The sequence below is a fragment of the Gossypium hirsutum genome, chromosome A03 (assembly GCF_007990345.1).
Source record: "Gossypium hirsutum isolate 1008001.06 chromosome A03, Gossypium_hirsutum_v2.1, whole genome shotgun sequence".
NCBI lineage: Eukaryota > Viridiplantae > Streptophyta > Magnoliopsida > Malvales > Malvaceae > Gossypium > Gossypium hirsutum.
The window spans coordinates 14,027,190-14,044,003 of NC_053426.1; the positions used below are offsets into that span (position 1 = coordinate 14,027,190).

The following is a 16,814-nucleotide window of genomic DNA, read 5'->3' on the forward strand; positions in this document are numbered from 1 at the left end:
TCATGTTCCAGATGCTTCAGACAGTGGGCCAGTTTAGTGGAATGCCTACTGAAGATCCTCATCTTCATTTAAGACTATTTATGGAGGTGAGCGACTCTTTCAAGCTAGCCGGAGTACTCGAAGGTGTGTTACGATTAAAACTGTTCCCGTACTCGCTGAGGGATAGAGCTCGAGCCTGGTTAAACTCACTGCCACCGAACTCGATTTCTATATTGCAAGAGTTAGTAGAGAGATTTCTTGTGAAGTATTTCTCGCCTAGCAAGATTGCTAAGCTGAGAAATGAGATCACTGCTTTCCAACAAATGGATGATGAGTCCTTGTATGAGGCATGGGAAAGATTCAAAGAGTTATTACGAAAGTGCCCTCATCACGGAATTCCGCATTGCATCCAACTTGAGACATTTTACAATGGTCTCAACGCTCACACAAGGAAGGTAGTATATGCTTCTGCTAACGGTGCTATCTTATCTAAGTCTTACAATGAGGCTTATGAAATCATCGAAAGGATCGGCAGTAACAATTATCAGTTGCCAACCAATCGAGCAACGTCAGGAAGAAGAGTTGCTGGAATCCTTGAAGTGGACGCTCTCACTTCACTTGCATCCCAGGTATCTTCGATATCTTCAATGTTAAAGAATCTTACCACTAATGGGTCTAACAGTTTTGCAGCTCAACCACCTAACCAATATGAGAATATAGCCTGTGTCTATTGTGGGGAAGGACATGTGTTTGAAGAATGTCCGTCAAACCCAGAATCCATGTACTACATAGGTAATCAGAACCAGAATCGAGGAAGGCAAGGGCTGCAATCCAAGTTTTACAACCCATCATGGCGAAATCACCCCAATCTTTCCTGGAGTAACCAAAGGGCTGGAGGCAGTAACAACTACGCCCAACCTAGACCAACCCAGCCGCCTAGTTTTTCACAGCAAGTTCAGAAACCAGTTCAGGTTGAATCGTCCAATTGCTTAGAGAATTTATTGAAGGCATACATGGCGAAGAATGATGCCACTCCAAGGAATTTGGAGAATCAAGTGGGCCAGCTTGCTACTGAACTTAGGAACCGTCCACAAGGTGCTTTACCTAGTGATACGGAAAATTCGAGAAATCCAGGGAAGGAGCATTATAAAGCACTAACATTGAGGAGCGGAAAAACGGTAGAGCCCATCATCATTGAAGTTGAAAAGGAGCATGCTGAAGCTCAAGATTCGGAAGTAGTTCAACCGAGTGTTGAAGTTCCTGTTCCACTAGAACCAGAACCTGCAAGACCTGAAAAGGTAACCTCAGAACCTGGCAATTCTAATCAGCCAACCATTCCGTTAGCAGTAGAATTGCCGCCAAAGACAAATCAACTAGTACCAACTCCAGTATATAAACCTCCACCACCTTACCCTCAAAGACTCTAGAAGCAAAAACAGGAGGTCCAATTCAAGAAGTTCCTTGACGTACTCAAGCAACTTCATATCAACATCCCGTTGGTTGAAGCACTTGAACAAATGCCAAATTACGTAAAATTCATGAAAGATATCCTATCCAAGAAGAGAAGACTTGGAGAATTTAAGACGGTAGCTTTCTTGAAGAAATGCAGTGCATATCTTCAAGACAAATTACCCTCTAAGCTGAAGGATCCTGGGTGTTTTACCATTCCATGCAACATTGGAGCAGCTTATTGTGGTAAGGCACTATGTGACTTGGGCGCAAGTATCAACTTGATGCCTATGTCGATATTTAAGAAATTGGGGATAGGTGAAGTTCGACCTACTATGGTTACATTTCAGCTAGCAGATCGATCCTTAACACATCCAGAAGGAAAAATTGAGGACGTATTGGCACGTGTAGATAAGTTTATCTTTTCTGCTGATTTTGTAATTTTAGATTTCGAAACAAACAAAGAAGTACCAATTATCCTGGGGAGACGTTCTTAGCAACCAGAAGGACACTTGATTTGGAGTTTCGTAGCTCCAGTTATAAATGATTTAGTGACTATTGCTCAGGAAGACAGCTTGCAGTGAAATTATGATTATGTGGTAAACACTGACAAAAATTTGTTAATGAGTTGCTTATTGATTTCTTATAAGCTTACTCTGATCTGTAGGTGTGGTTGGCCGAATATTGTAAGGGGTTAATACGTAGTTTGTATTTGAATAGTTAGATTAACGTGTTAGTAATCCAATTGTAGGCGGTTCGTGTGTGGATCTCGTCAGCATATCGTCGCAAACAGGTGTGTAACTAACACCCTCTTATAGACTAGATCGGCACAAGCCGAAAAGCTGAAATACCGAAAAGTCGGTATTTTGAGATCTTGCGAGTGTGTGAATGCTCATGAGATTAATAGTGTGATATATATGGTAAATTAAAGTGATAAGACTGCAGAGTGCGCGATTTTGTGCATTTCGATATTTTTGGGCTTAATGGACCAAAAACAGGATAATGGGCCAACGAGCCCAAATTGGTAAGAAAATGCGGTAAGTGTTTCTGATTGTACGTAAATGGCTATGTTATGTATGAAAACCTTAAGAATAGTTAAATTACTTGAATACCCCTATGTATGCAAAATTACCATTATACCCCTAGGGTTACTTTTGACTGAAAAGCATGACGATCTGATTCTGTATGATGTATGCCATGATTATATATCTGTTGCATGGGGACTTGGGTTATACTATGGAGGAAGCGTCCTGGTGGCTATGCCACAATTATCTGATCTGGTGGCTCTTCCACATATATCTGTTCTGATGGCTCTGCCACGATTATCTGATCTGGTGGCTCTGCCACATATATCTGTTCTGGTGGCTCTGCCACAATATCTGTATCTGGTGACTTCGTCACAATATCTGGCAGCCTCGCTGCGATTTCTATGGTGTGTAGTGGTTGGGTGGGTCGAGTAGTCTCCCCACATGGTGTAAGGCTGGTACGGGGGTGTTATGAATGAATCTGGGTTGGGTTTCTGCATAAACATGTAATATCTGTTCTGTTCTTTTATGGGCCTGTAGGCTTTATTCTGAATTCTGTTCTGGGCTAAGGCCAACTTATTCTGTTTCTGTGGGTTGAGCTGATTTAGACTATGGTTGGGTTATTTTACACACTGAGTTTCCCCAAACTCACCCCTTTTATTTTCATCCACGCAGGTAATCCCCAACCATAGTGGGCTTGGAGCTGTGAGGGAATTCGAAGTGGCCACCCGTTCTGAAAGTTTGATTTTCTTCTGGTGAACTGGACATCCTTTTATTTACGTTTGAAGTTTTGGGTTTTTAAATGTAATAAGGCCGCTTAATTATTTTTGATGGTTTTTATATGTTTTATTAAGATAGGTAATATTTATATTTAACTGTTGAAATTGGATAGCTTTAGGGCGCGTTTTCAAAAAAATAGTAATTGATTTCAAAATAACACGAAAACAAGCAAAGCTTCCGCAATGAAGATATTTTCCAAAATTAATCATTTTTCCTAAAAAGGACTTAATCAAATCGGTTTCCTAGAAATATACATGACGTTAAGGTATGGCAATGGCGGTTTGCATGTCTAAGATTGGATCCAAAGGGAGTTTGGTACTGAAGCAGTCCGATGGACTCACCTCCTCTTTTCCGGTTTCCTACCTGGTGCATAGCTTCCATTCACTTTAACCTATAATGAAATCATCTTTTAAAACATTCAGTAAGTTTTCTTTCTGGATCGAAAATATTTTGAATGCTTCGATGTGGCATGTCGAATTTGGCCATAACGTCTGGGCCGGGTTTGGGGTGCTACACGCGTTCAGGACGATCAGGTAACATTTAACGTTTTCAAGTCAATGCGATTTCCTGACACAATAGATGATTGTTCTGCAGTATCCAACTTAGAGGATTTAATAGTGGAGAAGGAACTCAACTCTGTTGAAGATCCTCTGGAAAGAATTTTGACATCAGACCCTCCAAGTGATGAAGATAAGGATGGAAACTTAGCGTTGCTAGAAGCTAATCAAAAGGGATTTAATCCACAATCCCGTTTCGAATCTTTGGATTTAGAGGAAAGAGATTACACACAACCGAAAGCATCAATTGATGAGCCACCTAAACTAGAACTCAATGTATTACCTTCTCATTTAAAATATATTTATTTAGGTGATGCTTCTACTTTGCCTGTGATTGTTTCAGCAGGGTTAACTACTGAGCAGGAAGAAAAACTTATCTTAGTTCTGAAACAATTTAAGAAGGCTATCAGATGGACCATAGCCGATATTCGTGGTATTAGTCCATCTGTATGCATGCACAAGATTATCCTAGAAGATGGTGAAAAAGGGATGATCGATGGACAACGAAGGCTGAACCCAATCATGAAGGACGTAGTGAAAAAAGAGATTATCAAGTGGTTAGATGCGAGTATCATTTACCGCATCTCGGATAGTTCATGGGTAAGTCCGGTCCAGTGCGTACTAAAGAAAGGAGGTGTCACGGTCATAGAGGATGAGAATAAAGAGTTGATACCGACTAAAACAGTTACGAGATAGAGAATCTGCATTGAATACCAGAAGCTAAACAAGGCAACTAGGAAGGATCACTTCCCTTTGCCGTTCTTAGACCAGATGCTGGATAGACTCGCGGGGCGAGATTACTACTGTTTTCTCGATGGATACTCAGGGTACAACCAGATTGCGGTAGCACCAAAAGATCAACACAAGACCACATTTACCTGCCCGTACGGTACATTTGCATTTAGACCCATGCCATTTGGTTTATGTAATGCACCTGCTACATTTCAAAGATGTATGATGTCTATTTTCACTGACATGGTTGAGAAATTTTTGGAAGTTTTCATGGACGACTTTTTAGTGTTTGGAGATACGTACGATGATTGCTTAGCCAATCTGGCTAAGGTACTTAGGCAATGCGAAGAGACAAACCTAGTCCTTAACTGGGAAAAGTGCCATTTTATGGTACGAGAAGGTATCGTTCTGGGGCATCAAATAACAAGACATGGGATCGAGGTAGACAGAGCAAAAGTAGATGTTATTGAGAAACTCCCACCTCCAACATCTGTAAAGGGTGTTAGGAGCTTTTTGGGCCACGCCAGGTTCTATCGAAGATTTATCAAGGACTTCTCCATAGTTGCTAAACCTTTATGCAAATTATTGGAGAAGGACACGATATTCAAATTTAATGAAGAATGCTTAAAAGCTTTCAATGACTTGAAGAATCGATTAGTCACGGCACCCATAATTGTCACACCGGACTAGGACTTGCCATTTGAATTGATGTGTAATGCAAGTGACTTCGCAATAGAAGCTGTCATGGGCCAGCGAAGGAACAAAGTTTTTCATCTCATCTACTATGCAAGCCGAACTCTGACAGAAGCTCAATTAAATTATACGGTAACAGAAAAAGTGTTACTTGCTATCGTATTTGCTTTGGACAAGTTTCGATCTTATCTTGTAGGTACCAAGGTAACTGTCTATACAGACCACTCTGCAATTAAATATTTACTTGCCAAGAAAGACGCTAAGCCGAGGTTGATCCGATGGGTACTACTACTTCAAGAGTTCGATTTGAAAATTCAAGATCGAAAGGGAGTAGAAAACCAAGTAGCATATCACTTGTCCAGATTGGAGCCGCAAGAAGGGAATTCTCCACTTGTACCGATTCAAGAAACATTTCCAGATGAACATATACTGAAGGTAAGTCATGTCCATAATACTCCTTGGTTTGCTGATATTGCTAACTTTTTAGCTTGTGGTTTAATGTCGTATGATAAGACATATCAACAAAGGAGAAAGTTTCTTCACGATGTGAAGTACTATTTCTGGGAGGAACCATATCTGTTTAAAAAGTGTGCAGATCAGATGATTAGGAGATGCGTGGCAGAAGAAGAAATACCACAGATTCTATACCACTATCACTCAGCCCCAAGTGGGGGTCATTTCGGAGGAACTCGTACTGCAGCCAAAGTATTACAAGCTGGATTCTTTTAGCCAACACTATTCAAGTATGTATATGCATATGTAAAGAGTTGTGACCGATGTCAAAGAGTTGGAAATATCACCAACAAAAATCAGATGCCTCGAACAAACATCATTGAGGTCGAATTATTCGATGTTTGGGGTATTAATTTTCTTGGGCCCTTTCCTTCGTCTTTTGATCACAAGTATATACTGGTCGCAGTAGATTATGTGTCCAAGTGGGTCGAGGCAGAGGCATATCCGACAAACGATGCTAGGGTTGTGATGAAGTTTTTGCAGAAACACGTGTTCACGAGGTTTGGAACCCCGAGAGCCATCATTAGTGATGAAGGGTCCCACTTTGTGAACAAGTGGTTAAAATGGTTACTAGACAAGCAAGGGGTGAAACACAAGGTTGCAACGGCTTACCAACCGCAGACGAATGGACAAGTTGAACTGGCAAATAAAGAAATCAAGGGCATATTGGCGAAGGTAGCTTGCCCGAACCGACAAGACTGGTCCAAAAGACTAGATGACGCTTTATGGGCCTATAGAACAGCGTACAAGACACCTTTAGGGATGTCACCCTATAGGCTAGTTTTCGGTAAAGCATGTCATCTACCTTTGGAGTTAGAGCACAAAGCTTATTGGGCTCTTCGACAACTCAACTTAGAACCTAAACTCGCAAAAGAAAGACGGATGTTCCAACTCAACGAGTTAGAAGAATTCTGAATGTTTTCATATGAAAATGCCAAATTACTCAAAGAGAGACTCAAGAAATGGCATGACAAACACATCCGGGTTCGAGAATTTCAAGCAGGTCAGCAAGTATTGTTGTTCAACTCGAGATTGAAGTTCTTTCCAGGTAAGCTAAAATCACGTTGGTCCGGTCCATTTACAATTCACAGAGTCTATCCATACGGAGTTGTTGAACTCCAAGGTAAGAGAGGTAATTTCCAAGTTAATGCTCAACGTTTGAAACACTATTGGGGGAATAAAACCGAACGGGATAACGTCTCGTTCATTTTGTCAGATATTTAATAATTTTCGTGTTTTGTTAAAAAATAATTTAGGGTCTATTTTTCGGGTTTAGTATGTTTAAATAAATTCTGTCTAGGAGGTTGGAACTTAAGCGAGACCATTTGTAACCCCTCCAATCTTTCCTGGAAATTTATTTTAACATAATTTTCCAAGAAATTTTTCCCTAATCAATAAAATAAATTTTTGTTTTTCAAATAAAAGGGTCAATTTGATCCAATTTTTAATTTGCAACTCAAATTTTTAATTTTCATTAAGTCTAGGGAATTAAATTGAATTATTTTTAAAATTTGATTGCTCTTTTCGTAAATAATAAAAACTAGATGCCTCTTTTTGTAAATATTTTTTTAAAGGGCTTCTAGAATAAATGTTTTTAGTTAAAAAATGATAGTTATTAATATATAATTATACCCATTATATATATATTAATTATTATCAATTTTTGGATTTTGTTTGATAAGTTTTGATAATAAGATGATAATCTTTAATATATAATTATATCTATTTATATATTAATCTTTATCAATTTAGCATGAAATTAGGATTTTATCTTTGTTTTAATAAATTAAATAGCAATTAATAGTTTAATATATGCATATATCTAATTATTAATTGTTGTTATCTTTATATAAGATTAGAATTTAGAATTTTTATTAATTAATTTGTTTTAAGAATTCTACTCTAATTCTTATTTCTCCCTCTATAAATACTACCCATCTTCCCGTTCACCTAACACTTAAAACCCAAAGCACCAAAATACCCAAGTCTCAAAACCTCAAGCAGCAACAGCTCCAAGCAGTCGGCCAGCACATGCCCAACTCCATCGCACGCACGTCCCGCGCACAACGCGCGCGTTGCCTCGAGCGGCCCTAGCCTCAGCTCGCACCAGGCCTTCACCCCGCGCGCGGTACCTGCCTTCCGCACCATCCTACGTTTGCCTGAGTCCCACCTGCTGCCGAACGCCCGTGTTACTACCAGCCCTACTGCGCACCGCTTCTCCCACACGCACCACACCCGCACGCCCTAGCTGCTTGTGCGGCATTCCTTTCCCATCCATCCTAAGCCACAAACCTCCAACCCTTCTTTTAAATTCCCATCTTTTTCTTCATTATTATTATTAATTCCTAGAGTTTTTATATTTTTACAAAAAAAGGTGGTAAGACCTAGTTTTTCTTAATTTTAATTTTAATTAATTAATTTTTCAAATCATTGAATTACTAATAATTTTTATTAAAATTTATTGAGAAACTAATTTTTCCATCTTATGATCAGTTTAAACATGCCTCGCAAGAGAACTCGTGCTTCCGGTCAAATTGATGAAATACAAAACAAATTCCACTGTGAAAAAGCCAAAGTGAGATACGAAAGTATCTTCAAAAACCAACAGATGCATCCAGAAAAAGGCTTCACTTTAAAGGAAAGCAACTACCGAGACTTAATAGCTCGTATTCGTCAAGTTGTTGAAACCCTAAATTGGGAGTTGTTTTGTGAAAAGAGACCAAGTGTGGATGAGGAACTAGTTCGTGAGTTTTATGCAAATTTAACTTTAGGCGAGATGATAGAAGTTCCAGTTCGTGGAATCAAGGTACCGATAAATTCAAATGCTATTAATGAATTCTTTGAATTACCAGATCTCGAAAACGATGAATATTCCACATTGATGAGCAATATCAAGCCTAAAAATCTGTGAGAAATTCTCGAGGAGCTTACAATTGAAGGTTTCAGTTGGACTGTGTCGAAACAAGGAACCCACACGTGTTGAAGAGAATACTTAACACCTATTGCAAAGGTATGGTTTTATTTCATCCGTTTCAGCCTTCTGCCTAGCTCACATAGGACTACAATTTCATTGGAGCGAATGGTCTTACTATACTCAATCTTAACGGGTAAGAGCCTTGATATGGGAAAGATCATCCTGAAAGAAATTCGAAACTGTGCCGCTAGACATTCTGGCCCTGCTTACTTCCCCTTTACAATAACTATTCTGTGCTTGAAAGCAGAAATTCTTGCTAATGTCAAGAAGACAGGGTACACCCAAGGCACAATTACAGATTGGGACCTCTACCGAGTAGTCGGAGACTCAGTTCTACAACAACGAGTTGAAGAAAGTGAAGAGCCTGAGGAACCTGATGAAGAAGAAGATCCCACGATGCAATCATTTGAAGTCCCTGATAAGGTGGACCCAGTTGAGCCAAAAGATGAATCGGATGCTGGAACTTCAATGTTTCGAGCTAAATCGTCAAGCCTAGACCTTCGAGATGAGCTATCAAAACTGATGGACTTAACGCAACATATGCAATGGCAGCAACAAGCCTACTATAGATACTCAAAAATAAGGGATGACTCAATGAGAAGTGCTTTTAAGAAAATATACAATGACCCATTTATTTTTGTGCCTGAATTTCTAGATTTCATATTCGAGCCATGGACTCCACTCTCGAAAATGGAGCGAAGCGATTCATGCAAAGGCATTAGTGATGGAGCAAAAGATGAGTCAAATACAGAAGGGTCTGCAAATAAATAAAGGGAGGATCTTGACTTTATTTTATCTCTGTTCTTAGGTCATTTTAGGATTAAGTTTAATTAGGAATTTATTTCTATTTTTTGTATAATAAAACAATAGAGGAAAATTACTAATAAAATGTGAGAAAGTCACAAAACTTAGGCAATAGATATATACATGTCTAGGATTGGATTTAGAAAGAGCTTGGTACTTAAGCAGTCAAATTGACTCACCTCCTCTTTTCTAAAATCCTACCTGGTGTATAGTATCTATTCACTTTAAACAATGAGGACATTGTTCATTTTAAGTTGGGGGGACCGAGAAATTGAATTATTTCCACTTAGGATAAAATTTTTCTTTTAATTATGATTAGGATATATTTTGTTCAGAAATTTGAATTCTGTTAAGTATGCTCAATTTAAGTATGAATAAAGTTCTATTATTTCAATAAATTATTATGTTAGCTTAATAATGACATGAATGTGTTTTTAAAAAAGCATGCAAATTCGTACCATAAAATTTTTAGTTCTTTAGGAAAGTTAGGTATGCATGAAAGTTTAAGTCTTTAGAATTGACTTAGTAAGTGTCATGAGGCGAAATCCTAGGGAGCATGAAACGTTGGAAATGATTTAGGCAACTATTGTTTGGACCATTTGAGCCTTTCAAGCCCACCATGGTATATTTTATCCATTGAAACCCAACTTTGAGACTATATGGCCTGATTTTATTCCGACCCTTATAATAATTAGCCATTACTTTTTGCTTAATAATCTTAAAATTGTCCCAAACACTAGACTCGGCAATATTCTAGATGTTGTTCGAAAATAAGTTTGGGGGAGTTGACAAGAAGTATCAATTGCTCGAGAATTACAGTACACAAAATAAGTGCTCGTGTTAATTGAAAAAAAAAGCACATATATTTGAAAAAGATCATATGAAAATCAAGTTGGTGTATCGAAGGTAAAACTCTGAAGGTCCAATTGATGCTGAGTCTAGGGTTTTTTTAAAACCAAAATTTATCCATCTTTCACTTACCCCTAGCCTAGCCACATTACAACCCTAATAAAGACCTATTGATTCAAAGTCCTCATGCTACCTACATTAGTGGAGAGAAATTACTACGATCAACATATGAAGACATAAGTTAAGCTTAATGATTGCAGGTTAGTCTCTAATAAAGGAATAAAAATCAAATTGGTAAGGATTAACATGTCTTTATAACAAAATCATTTAGTCTAAATTTTTCTATAATAATAAGTGGTTGAATTTAAGTTGAACAATATGGATACTTAAGTAGCATAACTAACAGATTTCTTGTCTTTGAGCATAAGTATTTTAAGTTCATAATTTTGGGAAAAATGTTGTTCTGAAGGAATTTTTCAAAGGTGTTTCTGAGAGATTCTTTCCAAAATTTGCACATTACTCGGGACGAGCAATGAATTAAGTTTGGGGGTGTGGAAACACAAAAATTTATATACTTTTTCATACCCAATTCTACTTAAATTCATGCAAATTCAGTTAAATTCTTGTCAAAAAATAATTAAATATTATCAAATAATAAACTTATGTTAAAAATATGAACATTATGAATTTTAATTAATTTTGTAGTTAATTTTGATTAAATTTGGTTATTTTTGACAGAATTACACAATTGGAGAAAAAGGGCGCGGTGAACACTGCGAGAAGAACAAAACCGAGAGCAATTTGAAGTATCGAGGCCAATTAATTTCCAGCCCAAGACGGTCCAAAAATGTGTATTAATTCATAATTAAATTATTTCCTATTTAATTTAGGTTAAATGAATTAATTTTAATTAATTATGAAGAAAGGGCCTAGTGAACCGCACTGGTTGAACCGAATGAAGTGAGCCGAACCAGCCACTAATTGGGCTGACCAGAACCGTCCATTGGCTGACCCAAATCAGAAAATTAGCTGATAAAATGTGCTTGCAAAAAGGCCATTGAAAAACCTCCAAATTACGTTCAAACCCCACCTTTATTTTAGGCTTTGTAGATTTGCCCCAGCCTATTTTTAGCAAGGTTGAAAGCTTCAACCTTGCCATGTGTGTGGCCGGCCATGGGAGGGCTCTCTTGGCAGCTGAATTTGATATTTTTAGCAGCCCTCTTCAGATATAAAAGCCACCCTATGCTGCCCATTTCAAAGCATCCCTCAACATCCCTCATTCCACAACATTCTCTCATCATCTCTTCACTTCTCTCAAAGTTTCCTCTCCATTTTTCCATCCCATTTTCCCTTCCTCTTGTGCCGATTTTCTCTCTTGAGAAAGAGGTGTTCTTCAGCCATCTTGGGCAGCAATCAAGGATTCATAGAAGCCTTGCTCGGCGAAGACAACGGAGACTAAGAACGGAGCAACAGTCAAGCTGTAGAGAAACACTGGATTTGCTTTCTGTTCCCTTTCTTTTTAATTTCTGTTGTTTTTATGAAGAACATATCTATGAAAAATATTGTTTCTGAAATGTTTATTTTAATCAGTTTAGCTTGAATTTAGTTCGTGTTGGGTTGATTATATTTTGCCTACTTGAATTATTAAATTAGTGTTTATGCTATTATAGGCCTCAGTGAAATGCTTGATTAAGTAAAATCATGTTTAGGTTATCTGGCATTATAATTGTTTAGATAACTAAAGAATTAATTGTTTAAACGGATTGAAATTGCAATTAATGGACTCAATACTTAATCAGTGCATGTTTAATTCTTCTAAGGTAACTGAAAATTAAATTAGCTTTGTATTTGGCGATACATATGACTTGCATAACTTGCAAGATTGTTGTGATTAAATTGTTTCAAGGTATGGCTACTTTGTTACTTCACATAATCTTTTACATGTTTATTAAGTTGAATTAATCGGTTGAATCAACATAGGAATATGCGAGAGATAATTTAATTCAAGAAGTATGTATGTGCGATAGCATGTTTACTTTATCAAATCTGTTTAGTCGGTTGAATTGGCATAGGGATATGTTCAAGAGATAAATGGAATTTTTTAATTAGTAAATATGTTCATAAGTTAGCAAATTACCGGGTTGTCGTCAATTTATTCATAACAGCGTAAGCACGAATTTAATATTTCTAAGTTAAAAAGGTATAATTAATCCAACACAATTATATCATTTGATTAAATCTTAATTGAAATCATGCACTAGAACTCTTTTATTTTATTTAAATTGTTTGCTTAGTTTTAAAATCTTAGTTTATAAATCACTCTTTTCAAACCAAAATTATTTTTACCTCACCAAAGTGTTTTAATTAATTTCATAAATATTGCTTTTTACAGTCCCTGTGGGTACGATAACTCGACATTTACTTGTCACTTTATTACTTGTTACGATTCTGTACACTTGCACATTTCCACCTTTCCACAAAGAGAGTTGAAAGATATTCTCTTTCTTGAGTTTTTCTCATTACCAACCTTTGTTTCTTTCTTGTGTTGATAGTAGTTTTGGAATGTTTTTGCTGACAGCTTTGTTGTGTTCTTGTGGTTATTTTGTGACACTTTTTTAGGTATTCTTTGGAGAGTTTATTGATTGTATTTTGAGGTATTTGGCTGAGTGATTTATGATAATTGGGGTTGGTATTGGGACTATAATTGCTTCTTTGTGTAAGGGTAGATTGGGCTCAAACTAATAGGTGATCTGAACAATTGTTGAATAAAATCATTCACTAGGTGAGGCTCTGCAAATGTAGGATCGTTGTATCTGAACTGTGTTAAAAAAGATTATGTAACACCCCATACCTGACCCGATAGCTGGGTCTGAACTATAAGTTGTTACTTTTATGGCTGGAGTATATAGTGTAGACACTCAGAAATAAGTTCAAAAAAAAAACAAAGTCCAAGTCCAGTACAAAATTACAAACATATAATTTGGCCCAATCGAAATGGCCCATTACTTGAAAAGATTAAAGGTCCATCTATGAGCTTGACTCATATGGAAATATAATCTTTAAGGATATGCAATCTTAGATATGATATGCAATCTTAGATATGATATGCAATCTTGAAGATATGATCTTGTAATCTTGGAGATTTAATTTGTAGATATCCTTTAATCTTAATCGTTGATGTAATTGATCTGTACCGTTGGATTTGGGGAGGCTCAACTATAAATAAAGGCCTCTCCCTTCATTGTAAATCACTTGAGTTTTGGGAAGCAATAAGAATTCTTGAAAGCATTCACTCAAATTTCTCTGCCTCTTGCGTTCTTACCCTCTGTGGTTTGTTCTTATTTTATTCTTCGTCTATCTTAGTTTTTCAACCTTTTTTTTATTTTAATTTCTTCATTTTTCAAATATGTATATTTTTTCCTATCTTTTATACATTTGATTATGTATTTTATATATTATAATATTTAACCTTTTTATATAGTTTATTTTCAAATATATATTTTCTTTGCATATATATATTATATTATCATTTCATGTATTTTGAACTATTGCATTATATTTTTATAATTTGTAAATGTTCTATTTATTCATTTTTTGTGTATGTCATTTATCTTATTTGTGAACAGTTTCATTTTTTTATATGCTATGTTTAATTATTTCTTTTATGTGTTATTTTATGATATATATTGTTGTATAATTTTTGCATGTATTATGTTTTTCTTTTAGTTTACTCATATTTTTATTTTTTTATTATCTTATATTTACCTTAGTATGATTTTTTTTCATTAAACGTATGTTCATGTTATTTAGTTTTGTCATAATAATATTATTTATGTTTGTATGGAAATATTAGAATATTTTGTACATCTACGCTTCATGATGCATTAATATGTCATCCTAAAACGTCATTTAAAAATAATATTCCAAGGTTTTTTTAAAAAAAAAATTAAAAGGCAATGCTTGATGTTTGGATACTTCGAGAAAGGTAGTGCCCTAACTTACTGGGTTGCGACTTTTCTCGTTGCATTCGAATAGTCAAGCACCCTTCTAAGTGATTTTGAGTTTTCAAAACTTAAACAATTATTTTGAGATTTCAAAACATAGTATCCTAACTTACTGGATATGGCGTTTTGTTGTTTCGAGATAGAAATTTTCGAAAGACGAACTTAGTTTTGAAGGTTTTAAAATGTTGCGTCCTAACTTACTGGATGTGATGTTTTGACTCGTTTGAAATAAGTGAGCCTTAATTTTCAAAATTGAGGCATTCTAATTAAAAGAGGCTTGCATCTTAAAACTTTCAAATTTCCGACATTAAAGACACTTGATAATCAATTAGGTACCAATTTTTGGGCGCTACGAGGGTGTTAACCCTTCCTCGTACGTAACCGAATCCCGAATCCGTTTTCTCGACTTTCATAGACCAAAATTAATGTTTTAAAACAAAACATTTTATAAGGTGATCCAATCACACCTAAAAAGATTGGTGGCGACTCCCGTTTTCGTTTTTCTTAAAGTCGATTCCCATTTTCCAAAACTCGATTTAAAAATGGTTTCGACATATAGAATGATATATATTTTAGAGTTTTATACAAGCTACGAAAGCTCTAACGCCAACCCAAGGCCGAATTAGGACTAACTTGTCATATTTACAAAACTTCAAGTTGACGTCACAATGTTGGGGGTTCCTCGCTGTGATGCAACATAATGACTAGGTCTCGTCACAGTGACCAATACTCGATGTCGCGTCATGGTATGGTAACTTGATCTCATCGTGACGATAGTAGCTTGGCGTCGCGACATGACAAACTATTTCTGCAAATTTCTAAATGAAACTTCAACCTACAATTCCAATAAACTAATATACACATTTATACCATACTTTTAGCCAAAACATGCAATCCTTATAAATCAAGCATGAGCAAGACACTTTAATCAATGGTGTACCAGTGCCACATTACCTAGTTTAACTCAATCAAACCTTTAAACTATATGCTTAATCATTTAAGGTATGAACATAACAACATTATACATTTCAACCAAAATATATTCTTACCAATATTCATTTGACCATTTCACTTATGCCAAACCTAATAAAACATATCAAAATGACCTTGTGACAATTTGAAATTAACCATTTAACTTAACATACAATCCATGTCATTCATTCAAGTTCAATTTCACCATCTACTTATCTAACCATTCAAAGTATCATACTTATAATCTTTATCATACCAAAACTTACCAATTGAGATCATTATGAATACAAGCATCACACAAGATCAAACATGTATCACTTTGATCATATAGCAACCAATTACATAAGTTTCAACAATTATCAACTTATCACATAACATCAACACCAAATTGACCATTTGCACAACAAAGGTCTCTATGTACATACCACAAAGTCTAGGTTCAAAATGAATTTATAACTACCATCTCGAGATAGTGTGTAACGCCCCGAATTTTGGGTCTAGAAGTTTTGGGTTATGAGTGTAGTGACAATGAGACAGTTGCACACATAAGTTAAGTTGTGCTTTTTAGTGTTAGAATTGGCCTGCTGGTCCACTGGTTGAGTGAGTGTTAATGTACTTTGAGGTTCCGGGTTCGAGTCTTGTGTACACTCTCTGGATGAATTTTCTTCTTCTTCTTCTTCTTTTTAAGTTTTTATTGTGCTACTTATTTTTATTTCATTTTATGTGATTGTAAATTATTTTATGATTTTATTATCTTTATTTTTATTTTTGGTCTCTTTTTGGACGTTCTTCCTCCTTTTCTTTTTGGGGGTTTTCTCTGGCTTTTCTTTTGGGATTATTGTGATTGCTTGGGGAATGTTTTGTCTGTAGCCACTAGAATTAAGCTCTTCCATCATCATCTCCGATCTCATAACAAGTTTGGGATTAGAAACCTTGTCTTCTCATTATCGTTTTTACAAAATTTCTATTTTGACATATTTTGTTTATACGTTAACCCGGAGGTTTTGGGTTCTAGACATTGGAAGTGAGGAGAAACCACCACTTTCTAATATATTTTTGATAGGGAAAAGATTAGGGACAGTTCTGATGTCTTAGATGGTGGTTTCGGGCTATTTTAGGGGTGGTTTCGTGACCTCCCCGTCGACCACACGGGCATGTACCGAGGCACACGGCTGTGTGAATTTGGGCACTAGGGTTTCAGGCCAAATTGGGTGCCACAAGGCCTGCCCACATGGTCATGTGCCCGATTTGGGGATTTTTTTAGAATTCACACGGCCATGTCCCTTAGGCACACGGGCGTGTGGGTTCAAAAATTAGGGTTTCAGAGATTTAGAGTCACACGACCTGGCCATATGGTTGTGTGGCTGATTTGGGGATTTAGGGATCCCACATAAGTGAGTGTTTCGGAACATACGGCCGAGTCTGGTAGGAATACGGGCGTGTGAAACCCTCACACGGCCGTATCTTTCCTGCACCTTATTTT

General features: G+C 36.5%; 1 non-coding gene across 1 annotated transcript; it reads right to left on the minus strand.

The window, feature by feature from the left end:
- Positions 1–269: 269 nt before the first annotated feature.
- On the minus strand, positions 270–376 carry LOC121225684 (small nucleolar RNA R71). Its single transcript, XR_005923541.1, has one exon. It is a non-coding gene; the product is annotated as a small nucleolar RNA R71 (small nucleolar RNA).
- Positions 377–16,814: the final 16,438 nt, after the last annotated feature.